The 20230-nt window shown below is 41.1% G+C and overlaps 1 protein-coding gene and 1 long non-coding RNA gene across 2 annotated transcripts in view; one reads left to right on the top strand and one right to left on the bottom strand.

The window, feature by feature from the left end:
* The window catches only part of LHFPL6 (LHFPL tetraspan subfamily member 6), a 110170-nt gene that overhangs the window by 5404 nt on the left and 84536 nt on the right, over positions 1-20230 (top strand). The gene's annotated exons all lie outside the window — the stretch shown is intronic.
* Positions 373-5355, bottom strand: LOC140117590 (uncharacterized). Its single transcript, XR_011853040.1, has 2 exons — positions 5257-5355; positions 373-491 (listed from the first exon to the last, which is right to left on the bottom strand). It is a non-coding gene; the product is annotated as an uncharacterized lncRNA (long non-coding RNA).

Genomic DNA, 20230 nt, shown 5'->3' with positions numbered 1-20230 from the left:
CAGATGAAGACATGAGGACAGGGATTTGCACAAGGCATTACATGTCCTTTCCGCTTGTACCACTTTGTGGAACAACAAATTGCTAGTAGCCGGTAAACATATACATTTCTTACTGGCACATTGAAGTTCCTGTAGCCCAAGCGCTAAACACATGAGGGTAAATTTGTTAATCCTTCGATAAGTGCAGACTTAGACTAGGGTGTGCCAGATTTATCACGGTGCCGGAATCAAGATGCTACATTGTGCACTAGAACTAATAAATCACAATGGGGTTTGTATCAAGGTATGGAAAAGTCTCGATATGTCTGACTTATACAGTAGGGTCATACTTGATGTTATAGTAAAAAGTGGACGGATCAAGGCAGGATCAGGGTCCTTTCTGGTCCTTTCTGGTTTAGGATCAGGTTATCATCTTGTAGTAGATGAGTGGCCTTCTTATGTATCACGATGCAATGGGTCACAAAGGGGTATACTTGAAATAAGTTCCCGCACTGGTAAATAGAATAAAACTTTGCTTTATTAATCCATCTTAAAAACATGGAAATACAGTATGGTTCAACTTACACATTTCTAAACCTCAGCGTGGTTCAAAACACTCCCCATCTTTATTGTTTAGATTTCTGCTGTGGAGTTTGAAAGTTCCTAAGTTGTGCCAAAATCAATAATTCTGGTTCATCTCGTGGCATTGGGGAAATGATTAACACTTTTGCACACAATATTGGTCTACAACCTTTTTGGTTAATATTGTAGTTTCTTTAAGCCAACCCCTTTTCTACCTAGTCACACCCCTATGACAAAGCCCTGCCTCCTTTGTGTTGTCTAAAAGTCTTCAAACCATATAATGTATATGTTACACAGAATGTATATGTTTACAAAGTGATTAAGCATTTGCAGACCCTCTGTGCTTCATCCTGCTTGCTCCCTCTCCCTGTTTCTGTTAATATGGACGGACATTGAGAAGAGATAGACGGTGACATGGACATCCTGGAACAGTGACAGAGATGGCTTTGTGTGTATGCAGAGGGAGCACAGGGAGAACAGCAAAAGGGTTAAAGGGGTATTCTCATTTTGTCAAATTAATGTTATAGTTTACATGATGAAAAATTATAAATTTTTTATATATACTTATATCAATTCCTTGCGTTTTTCTAGATCTCCGCTTGCTGTCTTTCTAAACAAAGCTTCTATGTTTACTTCCATTGGAAAGATATCTTACCATGGTCACACATGTGCACAGCTCGATAGTATCAGAGAGTAATCAGAGCTGTGGGATATATAACGTGCACCTGTGTGACCATGGTCAGAGTCTGTCCACTGGAAGTAAACAATGAAGCTATAGATCTAGAAAAGCAAGCAAAGATCTAGAAAACAGTGAGGAATTGATACAGAAAGTGTATTAGAAAGCTGTATATGTTTTCATTATACAAACAATAACATTTGCTGAAATGGGAGCACCCCAAAATGTATTTTTTTATATAGCACACACAGATTACGCAGGGCTGTACAGAGCTTGCCAAATCAGTCCCTGTCCCCAATGGGACTCATAATCTAATCAACCTACCAGTATGTTTTGAAGTGTGGGAGGTAACCGGAGGACCCAGAGGAAACCCACGCAAACACGGCGAAAACATACAAACTCTTTGCAGATGTTGACCCTGGGTGTTGAACACAGGTCCACAGCGCTGCAAGGCTGTAATGCTAACCACTAGGCCACCGTGTCTTTAAGCTTTCAAAGGAGGCAAAGACACTGGTACATATACAAGCAGAGGTATGTCTAAAGGAAGAGATATATTGGAATAAGCCAAAATTCGAGGTAATTTGGATTATAAATTTCCTATATTTTCCCTTTAAAGCTGTACTACCAATATTACAGATTTTCTAGTTCCTTGTAAGAGGCCCTCACCCAGTTTTTCAGTCCCTTGATTGGAAATGATGCTGCAATATGAGAGCACTGGGGCAAATATTGCGGTAGAACTGCTTGGTTAGGTTGGGAGAAAATCCCGAAAGTAGTTTGTTTATTGGAGTAATGTGTAATTTCTCCAAGTTACTGGTAAGGAGATGACAGATATACACTTCCTCACAAAGCCTGATTTTGCATTCCATATATCAGCAAATCCCTCCAGTCCACACTCCATAAATGAGAATAAATGGGCAGGACGATGGGGAAGGTTCAGGCTATATAATTGCTACATCCAGAAAATGGATGATCTTTAGATTAAGGAATGTTGATACATGTTACCCACTACAGGCTCGGAACAAGACAATGATGAATGGCTGCACTTTATAACCAATGCACCAAAAATGGCCCAGAAAGCATTAATAATTCATGAGTGTTGTCTGAAAACATGCGTCCCATTGTGCCGTGATCCAGAGACAAGTCTCCAGTTGTGACATATTGTATTCCGCCTATTATTAATCACTACAGATCCAGTTAATGTACAAAATTATAGAAAAGTAACAGGGAATAATAGAAATGTAACTACTACAATAAAACATTTATCTCGCCCATTGATTAAACATCTTCCTCGAGCAGCACTTTGAAGTAACTCAATAGGATTATATACAGGATAATGTCTCCCTTACTGTACATTATAAGGATATTAGAAGCCACCCAGGACTTCTCCGACTTGATAAAAGTAAAATGCCTCAGGCCAAGAACCTTTGTAGAGGACGGGATGATAGAAGGTGATTTTTGTTGCCCGTTACTAGCTCTAGTTATCTTCTGATGATTCCCTGGCTTGGTAATATGCCTGGAACCATTAGCCGATGACTGATTCTATTCCTCAGGATTTCTTACTATGCACTTAAATGGGAGTTGAAATTAATAGATGTCTTACTGCTTATTCACAGCTTGGAACTAAGACATCTTAAAGGTAATTTTTATAATAGATATTAACCAGGACTGAAGTTCCATCTTAGGCTACATTCACACTGCCATATGGGGGAAGTATATACGGCCGATATACGTCCCCCATAGACGGCAATGGGCGCACGGTGCCCTACGGGAGCGGTACGGTGCCGCACACTTGCGGCACCGTACCATTCCGTACCCGGGAAAAAGATAGGACCTGTCCTATCTTTTGCCGTAATACGGTGCCGTGCCCCATGTATCCCTATGGAGAGGGGCGGGGGTGAGCTGCGCTCACCTCCTCCTCCTCTCCCCGTGCACTGCTGTTGCCCACTACGGTACGGTATGGGCAGGCAACGGCAGTGTGAATATAGCCTTAAGGCTACATTCACACTGCTGTATGGGGGACGCATGTACAGCCGATGTATATACGGCCGATATACTTCCCTAAAGACATCAGTGGGCGCACGGAGCCCAACAGGAGCGGTACGTACCGCTCTGTACCCCTGAAAAAAATAGGACATGTCCTATCTTTCTCCGTAGTACGGCGCCGTGCGCCATATGTTCCTATGGAGAGGGGCGGGGGTGAGCTGCGCTCACCTCCTCCTCCTCTTCCCGTGCGCTGCCATTGCCCGCCGTGCTACAGTACAGCGGGCAACGGCAGTGTGAATGTAGCCTAAAGGATAGCTACCAGAACATTAGTGAGTGGTAGACTGCTCCCAAATGGATGCTCGTTACCTTAGGGGTGATGGCATTCCCCAGGCCGTTTTCTATACCGAAATATGCAGTTTTAAGCTTTATACAAATGAGCCTCGGGTAGCCAAGCGTCTCCTGGCTCCATCGGAACATAATTTATGCACGCTCCCTCATCTATATACATCTTCTGCGCCGGCAAAGTTGTGTGTGTTTTTCTTGCGCAGCCGCACTTCTCTCCCGCCGCATGCACAAGATTAGCAGACAGCTGTGTGACGTCACCGTCTGTCTGCAGTGCTTTCCGCCGGCGCCGATGATCTATATAGATGAGGGGGCGTGCATAAATTATGTTCCCACAGAGCCAGGAGGCGCTCGGCTAGCTGAACGGTGAGCGCCTCCGGCTCATTTTCATAAACTTTATAATTTATTTTTTATACTACATTTATATGTATTTTAAATGTGTCTGTTTGTGGACTTATGTTTAATAAAATATGAAATAATTTTTGAAATACACAGCTATTCTTATGTGCAGGGTTATCCAGTGTTTCCCTGTTGTGGTATATTATAGCTGCTTATGGACATCATAGTTTTTCTTGTAAAAAATAAAACATTTTAGGCTAAATTCACACCTGCATTCAGCATAATCCGTCCCACTCTCTTATCAAATAGCAGAAAAAATTGCAAGCAGTCATGTCTTCTTTCTGCTATTAATAACAGAACTGTAATGGAAGTCAGCAGGAAAGAGAGCGTAAACAGAAGACCTTCCCTTAACGTTCCGTTTATGTTCCGTTATGCTCCTTTACAACACGGAGTTTAACAGAAATCTCCATCACAGGTGTGAACTGAGCCTTACATGATCTCAGTAATAAGATTTTACTGTGGAACAGACCAGGCCTGAAGAATTTCCATCAACAGCATATGAAAGGGTTCTTTACAGTAAGAGTGGTGAAATGATAAATTCATAGCATATGTCAGAGTGGAGCAACATTGGGAGCAGAGTTCATCGAAAAGGTTAAAGTGCATAATTTGTACAGTTTTTATTCAGTGGTCTTGGCCATATAACTGCAACAACTAAGACTTTAGCACTTTGACCAGCAATAAATGAAAATTCCTATATCATTATAGTAGGATATTCTGAAACACCATTAAAATTCAATAAGCCGGCTAAATTGAAAGCGTAGGTCAAAAACTTCCCTTTGTAGGGCTCCCATTTATACAGGAACATATAACCACTTTTCTATCCCCTCTGTGGCTGACATTCCTCTATAAGGGGTGAGGTGGGGGATCCGGAGGTTTACACAGAACTGCTCTATTATTACACGATTATTTATCTTGGCAGCTTGTAGGTTGAAGCCGTTCCTCAAAGCTATTTTCTAGCCCCCGGCAATCCAGAGCGCTGCATAAACTTCATGTTTTTAATGCAAAGGTTACTGTTCATTCATACAGGTGTACAGAGGCAACGTTCTGATTTAACTCTTTAGGGCTTTATAGTTGGGGAGTTAAAGGGAAACTATCACCAGGTTTTACCCCACTTAACTACCAGCCTCTCGGGTAGGGTATGAAAAGACTTCTCTAGAGTCCCTTCTATGTGAAATCTGGTCTGATTACCTATAAGAAGTCACATATGAAAATGAGAAGAGTCCGATTTTGAGAGTGATTCAAGTTTAGAGGCTGCAGGGAGGAGAGTCCATTCAGAAACAAGCTTTTGGCGTTACCTTGAGATGACCGGAGCAGCTGGTCGCGCATACACGGGCTGCCCTGTTCATCTCTATGGAGCCGTTATGCCCTGTGGATAGAGCCTCACTTGCTTCATTTACCAGTATTTACCAGGCACATTTACCAGTATTTACCAGGCACATTTACCAGTATTTACCAGGCACATTTACCAGTATTTACCAGGCACATTTACCAGTATTTACCAGGCACATTTACCAGTATTTACCAGGCACATTTACCAGTATTTACCAGGCACATTTACCAGTATTTCAGAATGAGAAGCATCTGACGTGAATAATCCAGATAGTAAATGAAGCAGTTCTGTTTGCCTCTAGCACAGCAGAAAGTCCCAGCAGGATCATAACCAAATCAGCGCATATATCTTATCCTTATCAACTGAATGGGTCCTCCACTTTCTATATATCGAGACTAGTCATCATTCCTTATGTGCTTTCTTTAGTGAACTTGAACCTGCATTCCCTATAAAATCACAATTTTGTATTGTATTTTCCGAAACCTTTTTTGTGCTTTCCCATTCTCTTATTCCTCCTGATATGCATGAATAGTTAGTATCTGCCATCTATCAAGACCACGCACTGGGCGGACACAGTGCTGGAGACGGGACTCTGAGCATCTTAATATTAGTGATGCAAAGAGTCCCTTACATTACACTATGAGCCCCAGGGCCCCCACCACTTTCACTTTTAAAGGGGCCCCCACCAGTTTCCCACTGAGTCGCTGACTGTCTCTGTGTGCGATGCCCAGCATCACACATAGGGGTCTAGGATGTCAGCTGTGTCAGTGAGATGCAGCTGCCATCGTTGGGGGGGGGGGGATCGCCGATGCACTATTTTGGCGGAAGCAGGTTGTGAGTGGACTTTGGCGGCGAGTGATGACGTCACGCTGTTGGCGTCCGATCACTGCATGCTGCCACCAAAACAGTGCATTGGCGATCTCCCCTAGCAATGGCAGCTGTGTCTTTACAGCTGTGGCTGCCCGAAAAGTGAGGAAGAGTATGTAGCTTTGCGGGATCACTGGAAGGGAAGGTGAGGTGAGTATAAAGTTTATTATTTTGTGACTTTTTTCTACAGGGGACTGGTGGCTGTGTACTACAGGGGGCTGGAAGCTATATACTACTGTGGGCTGGCAGCTATATTCTACAGGGGCTGCAGGCTATATACTACAGGGGGCTGGCAGGCTATATACTACAAAGGCTGGCAGGATGTATACTACATGGGGGCTGGCAGGCTATATACTACAGAGGCTGGCAAGCTATACACTACAGGGGCTGGCAGGCTATGTACTACAGGGGCTGGCTATATACTTCCAAAATCATTATTGGAAGGGCCCCCAAGGGCCACATTCATGTTATTCTACCCTTACACTGTCCAATGGTGACAGTTTCTGACACAGCCGATTGACATGGAGAACTGTAATAACTATTCATGTAATGAAGAGATACATTGTAGAGTCAAATATGTTCGTTTTATTTCTGCACAATATGTTGAACTCTATAAATAGAAATACAGATCTTTCCTTGACAATTTTTGTTTTCCTTTTCTCCATTTTTTATCTTATGTACGGTATGTCAGCGCACACAGCGTGGATGTGATCTACAGGCAAATACAGAGCACATACCAGTGTAATGGTCACGCTGGAAGTTGTACTGTGCTTTGTGATAGCATTATAATCTGTATAATCGTTCTTGGTGTACTCTAGGTTTAATAATGCCCCGAACACGCCAAACTAAACATAGCGAGTACAAAGCACGAGTCCCTTTGAACTTCAGATAAGTGGTGCCAGCATTGTTCCATTAACTTCTTAATAAGGAGTGATTGTGCATACTCTGCTGCTTCTGTGCTCACACACCAGCCATCCATGGAAATTCCTCAAGTCAGATAGTTCTGCCTGACATGTCACTGCATTTGACATACTAGGAAGTCATCATTAGGGGGACGCTCCAGATTGTTAGACATTAGCTAGTCTGTTCTGTGTTGGGTACAAGATAACAAAAGAAACCAGTGATCCTACTGATGGAACCTTAGGTACCCCAAGTTACGCTACATATTCTGTAATGTTATATAGTCATTGCAATACAGCATCACATTGTTTGGAAGGAAAAGTTTTTGTATATATTGTTATATGTTAAAGGGGTTGAGTTAGTTAATATACATCAATGTGAGGGAGAAGAGGTCGTAGTCTAACCCCTGCACTTATCAGCTGAGGGACTTGGGAAAAACAGATTGTACAGAGCAAGAATCAGATTAGCTCTATGCTTTCTGTTGTGGCCATAAGTGGTAACTACAGCCAATTCTTCCATAAAAGAAAGGTAGTGGTCACAGAAGACAAGGCCTATTGCTTCCAACTCTGTGCCAACGATTGACCAAACAGCCGATGGACCAACGATGTTAACGATGGACCAAACAGCCGAACTGTCTCCAACCCCTATAATAAGAAAGCAAATAATTATAAATTCTAGTCTAACCCTTAAAGGAGCTGCTGATCCCCCATGGTGAAAAAGGGACTCCTTAGATCTAATATGACATTGATGCAAGGAGTCCCCGTTCTGGACAGTGTGATTGGTTCTCAAAACAGGACACTGACCGAACACAAAGAGTGCCCTTATTCATTTAGATTACCAGTGTTATAGAGTAGGCAGTGTCTCATACCGCTCAGGTGAATGTCTTAGAGCCCAGACACTAAATGGAGCAGCTTTCTCTGCCTCTAACACAGCAGGAAGTCCCAGCAGAATCATAACCCACCAATATTGCATGTAAAGGAAACAATAGAAAACAAGGTTGGCCGGATAGAGGCTTTGCATGGCAGGAAAGGGGCAATCCAGTGTTTCTAACCCAATAAATGTCAAGCATCAAATTTACTTTGAAAAGTTTGATGCTATTTTTTTCTACAATGAGGAGACCCCTGTTCAAGGTAGTTCACATCACTGTGAATATTACACCGGAGGATGGGATTTATGAGATGAAAAGATATGGAAAGTTCTTGTCGAATATTGTGATTTATCTTGGAGGAGTCTACAGCAAAAGACAGCTCAGGCACACTAATCATCCAAACAGTTGCAGGAAATCATAACTAATATATTAATGCCATCTGTTTTGTGTAGGCAGCAATATAACACTCTACTATCTGAGACATTTCCATTAAGATCCATCTTCCTACACAAGGTTAGCTCCAAACTAAAACTTTCTGTACGTATCACGTAACCTACTTTTTTACTTGTTTCTTTGCTATACTTTTAACTTTTTCTGAAAATGTCCTTGTCCCTTTGTGTATGACTTCCAATAGAATCTGCAATGGAGCCTTGGCCCCAATGTAAAATTGGCCTCGAGGTGTTGAGACGCCTTCAATTACTGGTGGACTAATGCTCATTTTGCTGACAGCTATTTATTGACCCCCTACCACCACACTTGCATGCCTGATTTAGCACAGGGGGCATGCTATCTGTACAAGATGTAGATTGTTTTATTATTTTATCTTTTTTTTTAATGAAAATCTCTGCTTTACTGCATATCATTCTAGTCCCCCACATGATCTCTGAACAGATCCCTTTCCCGATGACTCCAACTTTATCTGCATCCTCAGGAGTGAGCACAATGGCATTATGTGTCTACTCCAATCCTTTATACATGGCCACATCACAGTACTACTACTCCTATCTTGTTTTTTTAGTGTGGGCACATCACATAACTACTAATCCTATCCCATATGTATAGTATCCTATTTGTATAGTATAACTACTACTCCTGCCCTGTGTATATATAGTATTGGCACATCACAATACTACTACATCTAGATTGTAAATATAGTACAGGCACATCATAGTACTACTACTCCTATCTTTTATATATAGTATGGGCACATCACAGTACTACTACATATATCCTGTATATATAGTTTGGGCCCATCATAGTACTGCTAATCTCATCTTTTAAATATAGCATGGGCACATTATAGTACTACTCCGATCCTGTGTATATAGCATGGGTACATCATAGTACTACTACTCCTATCCTGTATATATAGCATGGGCACATTTTAGTACTACTACTATTCTGTATATATGGTATGGGCACATCATAGTACTACTACTCCTATTCTGTACATATAGCATGGGCACATTTTAGTACTACTACTATTCTGTATATATGGTATGGGCACATCATAGTACTACTACTCCTATTCTGTACATATAGTGTGGACACATCACAGTATTACTACACCTATCCTGTATAAATAGTATGGACACATGATAGTACTACTACTCATATCTTGTGTATATAATATGGGCACATCATACTACTACTACTCCTATCCTGTAAATGGAGAATGGGGGCCCACCTTTGTAACCTCTGCACTTTGGCCACCAATGTGTTAATAGCACCCTGTCTCTGAGGTCATAATGACAAGGGAACATCAGCTGGTAAATCTATATACGGTATGTTTTCCCTTGCAATAAGCCGTGGGAATGAGGGAAATCTTGGAATTTTTCCGATGCCATGTCATCCTCCCTGCTCGCTGTTCCTAGGACAACTTGTCTTGTAAAATGTTTGGTGTTCATCTGTCTCCATTTTAGGGAATTACGTCTTCCTGCTCCTGGAGTTTGCATTTTCTCTTGCCCTCAAGCAGAAGGTTTCTTTAGATGTGAAAGTATAAAGGATGTCAGTGTAGTGAGATTGTAATAAAAGAGCAGCAATATGAAAGTCATCCATCATGTCCTGCCTGATCCGCTCATACTGACATCTGTGCCGCTCACCAAATCCAGATCTGCTGCATTTTGGAGCCTTCTTCAGACACGTGTTATTTACTGGTCTCCACATGTTACTAGATGAGATGTGGCAGGGTCGTGTGGGCTGATATATGTGCTATCCTAGCTTTGGACAACAATTAGGGGCAATGTTTAGTTCCAGTGTGTATTATAATGTGATTCATATCTGCACATGAATGCCAAAATTTACCAAAATATTTTTTTCTACAAAACAGTTCACCCTGATTCTTCCCATTGGAATCAAGTTGGATTGTCCCCTGTGGACACGTTGCAGTGATTTTGCTGTGTGTGTCCCTGGCCTATCGCGATTATCCATATTTTTAACAGAAATCACTTACTCATAGATCCAGGCACTGTGACTATGTTAAATTTCTTTTAATATTTGTTATTCATGGCCTCCTTCCTTCTAAAACTTTTAACATTATGTTAAATAAGTCAGAAGGGCTGTAGAAAAAAACACTATTTTACTGGCTGCCAGCACATGACATTGAGTGATAACCCATCGTACTTACTGGCTCCGCCCCTGTACGTTTAATATTGTGTTACATATTCTCCTATCTATAGGATAGGAACCGGCACAATAAAAAAAAATGATTCTATTTTTTTTTAATGTTTTGAATATCTATTTCTAATTCTTTAGTCTATGTGGTTCAATAGAGAGTTTTTTTTCGGCACAAAAACGAAAATCCGCCAAATATATTTTACACACCATGGACACATATTCAATAACATACTTTGTGCAGACTAGATGACTACATGGGGGCATTGTTCCGGGCTTTAGTACAGTTTTATGTCAAAAGTAGAAAAGTAATAAAATAGCACGAGAACGATGAAGGTTATAATTTAGAAGCTGCGGTTTGTAGTGGCTAAAACCACACGGCAGGCTGGCAGGGCAGGCATTAAATTGCCACAATATGTGCGCTCCTGACTCCGAGCTAGTGTATTTTTGCTTACAAAGTGTTAGCTGATAAATGCAGCGGAAATGGAAGGTTTTCTAAAATAGCAGGCACGTGCCCTTGGAAATTTGGAAAGCCACTAAAGCCTATGAGAAATACACTAAGAATGTGGAGAGGCTCCAGTCCATGTTTCATACACAGCGATGGCATTGTACTGCTGCGTCATATCCTTCACTGGGTTCTCCAGGTTCTTATTGGATGTATGAATTAAGAGAATATTTTATTTTTTTGATATATTAGATCTCCTTTAACTTCTACCGGACTGCTACAAACTTTGGGGCTGCACTTTCTTCGGACTTTGCACTTTTTCTGGGGATTGTACGGCTTGGACAGGTATTTAACAAGGGCCTGCGATGGCATTGAGCCGCACTCGACAGGTTTTTGGTGCAGCTGCGCTGGCTTCCATGCTACACAAATCGGGGAGCCTTCCGTTGGACAATCCGACTGATTCGGACTGAGCGCGGGATTTAACTTTCAAATTGTGTCTCAAGCCAAGCACTTACATGCACCGGAAAGAAGAAGGTGAACTCTGTCGGACCTGAGTGGGGAAGCGACACATGCAGGATATTGGGCGCACAATCTTAGTAAATCGCGGCACAGTGCATTATCGTTTGACAATGCACTTTCAGTGACCTTCGTTGGACAGGTAAGTAAATGTGCCCCTTTGTGTCCACCTGTATGATTCTATGGAATGACTAATAGTAGTTGGATTTTACCAAACCTTGCTGGACCCTGGATGATACTTGTATGATGTCTGTTATTCACTTCTATGGTACTTTCAGGTCTAGAAGTGCATAACAGAAATCATCCAAGTAGCATCCAAGGTCCAGCAAGGTTTGGTAAAATCCAACTACTATTAGTCATTCCATAATATCATACAGGTGGGCACCAAGACAGCACAAAACTACTTACAATAACCATGGTTAGAAGAGAATACAATGCACTTAAGGGTTCTTCTAGACCCCATATTTCTGATCATTGAAGGTCCTAATAAGAAACCCCCAGCGAGCAGACACTTATCTCTTACTACTATGGGTTCATTCTCTGGTGATGTATATAGTGGTGGCCCAAGAAGAGGACAGTCACACCCAAGTCTTAAGTGGTTCCTACGGGCCTTCTTCTTGTTATGATGAAACCTGCACTATAAAGGATACTACACATTTTACATTGGGGCCCAGCAGCTTTACATTATGCTACTTTATATTCAAAAAAGATATATGCAAAATTAGAAGAACATAATAGAAATGTAGTATAACCTGGTCACTTGCATATCTCTGAATTTTAGCTGCCGTTGTGTCGTGACGACGGACGGCTTTCACATTATTAGTATTGGTGTTCCCTTCTTGGGTCTAATGACAGACAAGGGACTAGATTTGTTTGTAACTATTACACCCCATAGTTATTTTCCTGTAAACCACCTGTTTTACCAATGCAATAATGATGATTGGGGGGTCGGGCAGAGGCGCAGGGACATGGGTTAACATTACTAATGTTGGACATATGACCTGACTTAGCCTCAGGCTCATAACCTAGACATGGCCCTGCAAATGTCTGGGAGTCTCGTTTTGCTGAATGTACAGTAGGTCACAAGTCAATAATAAGCTTAAGTCGGAGCAAAACATTACCGATCACTGGATTATAGGTGACAACACGCATCCCTCCGTGGATAGCCATATTTTATCTATGAACTGTCACACAGTTTACCGATTCCCATAGGGTTAGGATAACATCTCGATTACTGTGCCTAGAAGAGACTCCATGTATATTGCATCACCGTTTAGCTGAAAGTGATGCTGGTTTCCTTTTCAGTGGTAACCATCAATCATAGCCAACGCAGGCGTCAGGGTTGTGAATGCAGTAAAGGCACCTACATTTATTATACTGTATAAACCCCTTCATATCAAAGGCACTGCAGAGATAAAGAAGGGATTAAGTGGTAAATTTTACTTCAGAAAGTAACCAGCGCATGACCAGCCATTGTGTGGTGAGACATTTTACTGCTAATAGAACAGGTTAACTGACATTTACCACCAGGATGAAGGATTGTAAACCAAGCACACTGACATACTGCTGTGTGCCCCCTCTGCCAGCATCTGCTGTTCTGTTAGCTTCTTATGCCCTATTTTTTACAAAAAAAACGCTTTTAAAATTATGCAAATAAGCCTGAGGAGCTCCAGACTACATAGTCGTTAATGGAGCCTGGAGCCCCTCAGGCTCATTTGGATCATTTTTAAAGCATTTTGTCTTAAAAAGCAAGGGGATAGGAATCTTAAAGAGCTTAAAGAAGTGCAGATCTTACCAGAGGGGGCACTTACCAGTATGTTGGTGTGCTTGGTTTACAATCCTTCATCCTGGTTGTAGATGTCCTTTCACTTCGTAATTTGTTGCTCTTTATGTATATTGTACTTGTAATATTTCCATAACTGTGGACACTTGTTCCACTAGTACCATTATGCTTATTATACGGAGTGTAAGCAACCTCAGAAATGTCTGAAACCTGTCTAGACCAAGTAATAAACAATATTCTAGTGAGGGATGGTAAATCTTTTACAACTAAAACCTACATATTTTTTACAAAGTGGCAATAAGGTATTTTAAGCAGTAACATTGCTGTCACTAGTTTCAATCGTATTAGCGTCTGGAGGACACCAATACAGTAGAAAGAAGGTGGAGAAATTTGGATTATCATTGTAACTTCCCTCTAGGGTCCCCTGGACAAGTAAATTCACTGGACCCAGAGCAGAAGCTCCACAGTGTCCACAATTCCCTTGCCGTTCTGGTCACTTGAAATAAAGAGCTGAAACTGGAATATCCTAGGCTGCTCGGGATTGTGCTGGGATGATGACTTCGGTGTCCATATAGAGGGCTCTGCGTTCCTCTATATCAGTGATGGCAAACCTTTCAGAGACCGAGTGCCCAAACTACAACCAAAATTCACTTATTTACCATAAAGTGCCAACATGGCATTTCAAGCAGTAACTTATTGCTTCCTGTTCTTCAACATCAATTGTATTGACTCTCCTATTCAGACCATCATTGTAGCTTCTCTCCAGGAAGAAAGGTGGGTCCAGCAGGATGACCTCCAAAAAACAATGCAGTTCGGTCAACACCTTCTCACTTTTAAAGTGAAGTGTTGCTTTAAAATAGCACTGAGAGCACCATCCCTTAATTTGCTTGGGACTGCAGGAAGATTTGGTTGATGTAGTCCTGTTTGGTGAAATTAGGGCGATGGCCTGAGTGCCCACAAAAAGGGCTCTGAGTGCCACCTCTGGCACCCGTGCCATAGGTTCGCCACCACTGCTCTATATGTTCTCCAACAGTGCTCTAGGCCATTGACGTTAGGCTATGCTGTCTAGATCAGACTGTGATGTTGTTCCTCTTGAGCTTACTCAATCTTAAGGGGTATTCTACTTTTCTTATTATTTAGGCTAGATTCACACTACCGTTGCCTGCCGTACAGTAGCACGGCGGGCACACGGCAGCGTGCGGGGAGAGGAGGAGGGGGAGAGCACTGCTCACCCCGCCCCTCTCCATTGGGATACATGGCGCACCGTACCGCTCCCGTAGGGCGCCGTGCGCCCATTGCCGCCAATGGGGGACGTATATCGGCCGTACATACGGCGGCTGTATATACGCCCCCCCATGCAGCAGTGTGAATGAGGCCTTACAGTGGGAGACTTGGTGGCAGCTAGTCTCCAGACACTTTCTATTTGACACCTTAGTTAAATAGAGATACATTTATGTATCTGACGTAGCTGAATCTAATACTTGTTTAGCACTGCTAATAATTAGGACATTCTAGTTGTGTGAAAGGATAGATGACAAGTCCTGTAGATATTTTGAGTAAGGTTCTCAGAAAACCTAATCTGTACTTCCTATTATCAATCTGTATTTGCACTAAGGTATATGGTGACATAGTTGAGCCACAAAGTTGAGCCACTCCGTGTTGTATTTTGCTGAAATACTGGTACATATTAGAAATTCTTACTGATTCACTTATTCTAGTTGCCATGGATCGTTGTCACCAGTCGTTACTAACGAAAGGCCAAGTTAACTCAAAAACTGCTGTTACAGGATAAGATTACAGGGACTTTACTAGTGATTTTTTTTATTGCTGAATTTCTGGGACAGCTATTGTGATTTTGACTTGGTATCAGAGTTGTGTTGTATGGTCTTATGTAGACATAAGATAGCGGTCATCTGTCTGATTAAACATTTTTTACCCAATAGAATCATAGATGTTTCTTCTCCTCATGTCAGTGTCAGGATCTGGAAACAACCTACCATATTTTTTGGATAATTTTGCATATTTTGAATATTTTTATACTTTATATTTACTTTGCTAGTTCCAGGAAATCCTATGAAACCATTGCAGCAATACTGGAAGATGCCTCAGGGGCGACCTCTCTAGTTTAAGGTTGAGCTGTCTATCCGACTTCTTTCACGTGTCACCGCTCTCCTGCTCTATGATCCAGTTTTGAAATCTTAAAATGTACAAGAATGGGGACTGGGTGACTTTATATTCTGATGATCAAGCTAGTTCACCTTCTGCTCATGATCAACATTGGTCTCAAGCATCAGGGACAATATGGCATAGGGGGCACATTGCTGCTGGGTCATTTCTTATCGGCACAATAAAGTGTCGTATCTACAAAAAGACTAGAGAGACTCCATGACTCTTCTTTATTCTTCTAGGTTGTGGAGCACTTCTGTTGAGTTAGATGTCCTGTCGTCATACTGGCTTTCCTCATTAGAGTTTGTCTTTTCCGGGGTCAATTCTAATCAATATAATAGGGTGTTGTATCTGCAAAAAGACTAGAGAAACTACTCAACTCTTCTTTGTTCTTCTATGTTATGCACTGTAGTACCTGTATTAAGGTAGATGTCCTGACGTCACCTTGGCTCTCCTCATTAGAGGGTGCAGTTTGTTTTGCCCTGGGTGCTTTCTAATTAATATAATAGTGTGTTGTATTTACAAAAAGACTAGAGAAACTTCTTGACTCTTCTTTGTTCTTCTATGTTGTGTCCATTGAGTTAGATGTCCTGTCGTCACCTTGGCTCTCCTCATTAGAAGGTACAGTCGGTCACACCGGATCCTGCTGATTCAGCCTTATATTGATTGCTCGTATTCGGAGCCTGTGCACCTGTCAAGTCTTTTTGCCCTCTGTATCATTTCATTTTATGTGTATGTTTAGTATACTAATGACATTCCTGCAAGGATGTTTAAGCCCAGCTGCTCTCTCTACTCTCTGGTCAAAGAGTCATTACCTCGCATGAGTACACCTGGGACTTCTAGTAGCTAGCGGTAACCCGGCTTCATTTAACCACTGATTTTCCTAGAGTATTTCTGTTGGATTATAGGTTGATGGATGTGAGATAGTTTATAGTATATATATATATATATATATATATATTATGCTTGTCTATCAGATAAGAAATGGAAATGACAGTACTTTAATATACAAGAGCCATATTATTACATAACCAGGTTAGGTCCCAAATTTGTGTAGACAAGTTGAAAGGATTTTTAGGTCCCAGCTCCGTAAAAAGAATAAAAACTTTCTTTATTGAAGCATATTAAAATACAACAACAAGACTATCCATACTAAGCAGCGGATATGTTTTGTGCAAATGAAAAATCACATGCCCTTAGTCTTAGCTGGATTAGATAAGTGGCTGAGTTGTGAAGGAACTTCTACAAAATAACTTTTTCACCATAGGTCCCGAAAATCTAGGAAGATAAAAAATTATCCCCGGAGGTCAACACCATAATGGAAAAAACACATTTTAAAAAAAATTTTACCATTTAAATAAAAAGGGATCAAGAGGTCATACAGTCCCCAGAATGGTATCCATGAGCACATCACAACGGCTCATAACACTGCATACAGCTCCATACAGCGTAGTCCGAAAAAGTTATTGGCCTCAGAATAGATTTTCCTAAAAAGTTTACATTTTTTTTTTAAAAAACGTGACAAAAGCTATATACATTTGTTACCTACTTGATCATACTGAAAAAATAAAGGAGAGGTGTCATTTGGGTCGTATAGTGAAAGCACATTTGTGTTTTTATTGTCAATCGTCATTTGAAATTCTTTTCCAGCTTTCCAGTACATTGTATGGAATATTAAATGGTGACACACAATGGTACACACAATTGAAGGTGAGGAGTAAGAAATGGGAATGCAAAAATGAAAAGTCCAAATTGTTAAGAAGTCTTCGTACTGATAACATGTATTCTCTTTCCACAAGATGTCTGATCCTAGGGTTTCTGACTTATTGTACCCCTAGGAATCAGGAAAACTTAGGCCTCCAAGGGTAAATGGAGCAATGATGTACTTGATAAGTCATCTCTCCTTTCACTTCCATGAGGACATCATTGACGGCCATAGCGGGAGCCCTATAGAAGTAATTGGAATGATGGCTCAACATGTCCACCAGCCACACTCACATCTTACAGACCTATGTTCTCCAAACCCATATTCCTGGACCCTCACAACAATACATTGCTGAAATGAGACATTGCCCATCATTTCTTTTAAGAAATGTCACCATTACTGTAGAAATACTGAAGTGTGTGGTATTTGAAGAAACAAATTTCAGTTTCAGTATAATGGATAAATAAATTGGAGGGATTAATACCATACGGGAATTGTAGATGACGTCTGTTCTGAAGATGGAGTGACCTTTATATAATGGCTTATTTTTTTCCTTAGAGATGTAGAAATTACTATTGACTTTTTTTCTACAGAAGCATCTTACACTCTCCATGATGACAGCCCCCATCCCAAAGAGAGAGAGGGGATGGTAACCACGAGGAGATGAGCACTTTGGCTCCTTTTCTGACCCCTAAATTGCTCTGACCTTCACATTAACATAGCGGGGGGCATATGAACAGTGAATAGCAGATTGTACCTGAGTGTTATCTGCCATATATGATTGTACAATTATGTTATCCATGACGTGTGACTGTCAGTAGACTGCTGACCTGACAAATCCATACGCCGCTCTGTCCTTTGGCTAAATGGCAAGATTCGCAAGTTTGCAGTTTTTGTGATTTTGTGAGAATATTGTTTAAAGTAATCTTGCAGTTAGGGGGCAAAGTAAATGTCATAATATAGAAAAGCCATGCCACCTATGAAGAAAAGCAGCTGAATTGTAAAACAGATGGTGTAGTATGGAAATCCTATACTTTGGGTTGTCCATATTGTTTTTTTTTTTACATATATGGGTTGGATAGGAAGATAAACATAATAATAGTAATAGTAATCTTTATTTATATAGCGCCATCATATTCCATAGTGCATTACAAATCCTAGGGGACATATACAACTGAAATCCTACATTACAAAGGTACAAACAGTCATATGGAACAATAGGAGAGAGGGCCCTGCTCACAAGAGCTTACAGTCTATGAGGATGAAGGCGGTGATAAAGAGCTTGTATAATGGTCCAGACATTCTATATAAGGGAACAGAGTACAATTAATTAAGAAATAAAGATGCTGCCACTTGAACCAGTCATCAGCTGCCATCTTATATACAAAGCTCAAGGTTAATGGGGCTGCAGAGAAGCCTGGAGCTTGGTATTTGGTGTTTGCCGGATAATAGACGAGAGGAGGACACAGGATGGGTTAGTAAAGAGAGGTGGAACTGCTCCGTGAACACTGTAACAGCCTGCGAATCTGCAGCACTGAGGGGCTTTGGTAACACCCCACTGAGCCCTTCTGGCTCTTTAGCATAATTTTAAAAGCCCATGAATATCAAATATAAGAAGATTACCACAGTCACGTTGCGTGGATCTATGAGTAAGTGTCCCTGGTTTATCATGCTTTAAACAGAATAAATGGAGGAGCATGATGTTACTCCTAAAAATTTCTGAGGGTGTCAAAGGTGAAGGAAACCAGGAGAGCCTCTAAGATCTCCAATTCTCTAAATTTAAGGGCCTGAGGGCTCAGCTGTAGCCTGGGTCAAGACAAAATTTCTCTTTTATGTTCAAAGATACACTTGAAACTTTTATAGGAATCTGTAACTTATAAGGTTTACTTCCCCATAAAACTTTGCGGGGTAAATTACATTCCTTATCTGGTAGTTAACCTGTTAACTTCTAGAAGACTGTGGTGTAATAAACTAAGATGAAGCACTTCAGACCTGTAAAGTTTAGAGAAGAGACGGTGAGCTGTATATCTAGCAATAAAAAGATGAGGGAAATGTGTTTTCTATCTGTTTCTTCCTCGATAGCAGGAGGATTTCTCCCACTCACGTTGTTATCCATAATCTGTCATGAGACACGGACTGTGCGCTTTGTCTGTCTTACATCACAAGCCGTTCCTCCTCGGATCACTGAGAAGAAAGCGACTCATTACACCTACACACATTGCGGAGATTAAGCCTGATTTCAATATTACTACCTGTTTGTGAATGAATGTGTAATAAGCAGTTCCTGTATCGTACGGGAAAAAGATTACGTATTATAGGGAAAAGGCGAGAGAAATGCGCCGGGAAAGGGTGATCTGAACTGAAATATAGGGATCAGCCGAACAAGTTAATATCATCCTTACAAGGACACATTCCTTACTCCAGGATTATGGCGGTCGCTTATCCAGTGACTAAATTACACCTGGTTAATATTACGGGTGACATTGTCCTTTACTTAGTTTTCCTACCTATTTTATATTGTTATGATGTAAAGTCTGACAATTAGCAGACATTTTGCTTAAAATGAGAGCGTTTGTCACCATAGGGGACATAGGATCCTGTGGTTGGACCCCCATCAATCTATAATTGATACCTATTCTGTGTATACTTTGTATTGGTGGGGGAATGCGGCAAAAATATCATCTTAAAAAAGCACAACTTGAAACATTGATCATGGGGTATTATTGATAATATGTATGTCCTCAATATTAGATCTGTGAAAGTGCTGCTAGTTTGGCCCCCACCAATCTTATATTGATTACCTATACCTACTATAGCTCATAGATACCATTAGCCTGGAAAGCCCCTTTAACTATGTATTATATGCCTGATTTGTTGCGTTGCCGTAAATGCTAGAAATAGCTGACTGCAACATCAATCTACCATATTTAGCCGGTCACATAGAATAACTTTGTGCACACAATTAACCCTGTTATTGACAGATCAATGCTCCGCTGAGCTAGTGTTACTGGGAAAATGAACATCTAATTGGTCAAGCCTGTTTTTCTTCTCTTTAATATTATGTAGATATTTACTT

The sequence above is a fragment of the Engystomops pustulosus genome, chromosome 2 (genome assembly GCF_040894005.1).
Source record: "Engystomops pustulosus chromosome 2, aEngPut4.maternal, whole genome shotgun sequence".
In the NCBI taxonomy this organism is placed as follows: domain Eukaryota; kingdom Metazoa; phylum Chordata; class Amphibia; order Anura; family Leptodactylidae; genus Engystomops; species Engystomops pustulosus.
This window is presented reverse-complemented; position numbering and strand designations above follow the sequence as displayed.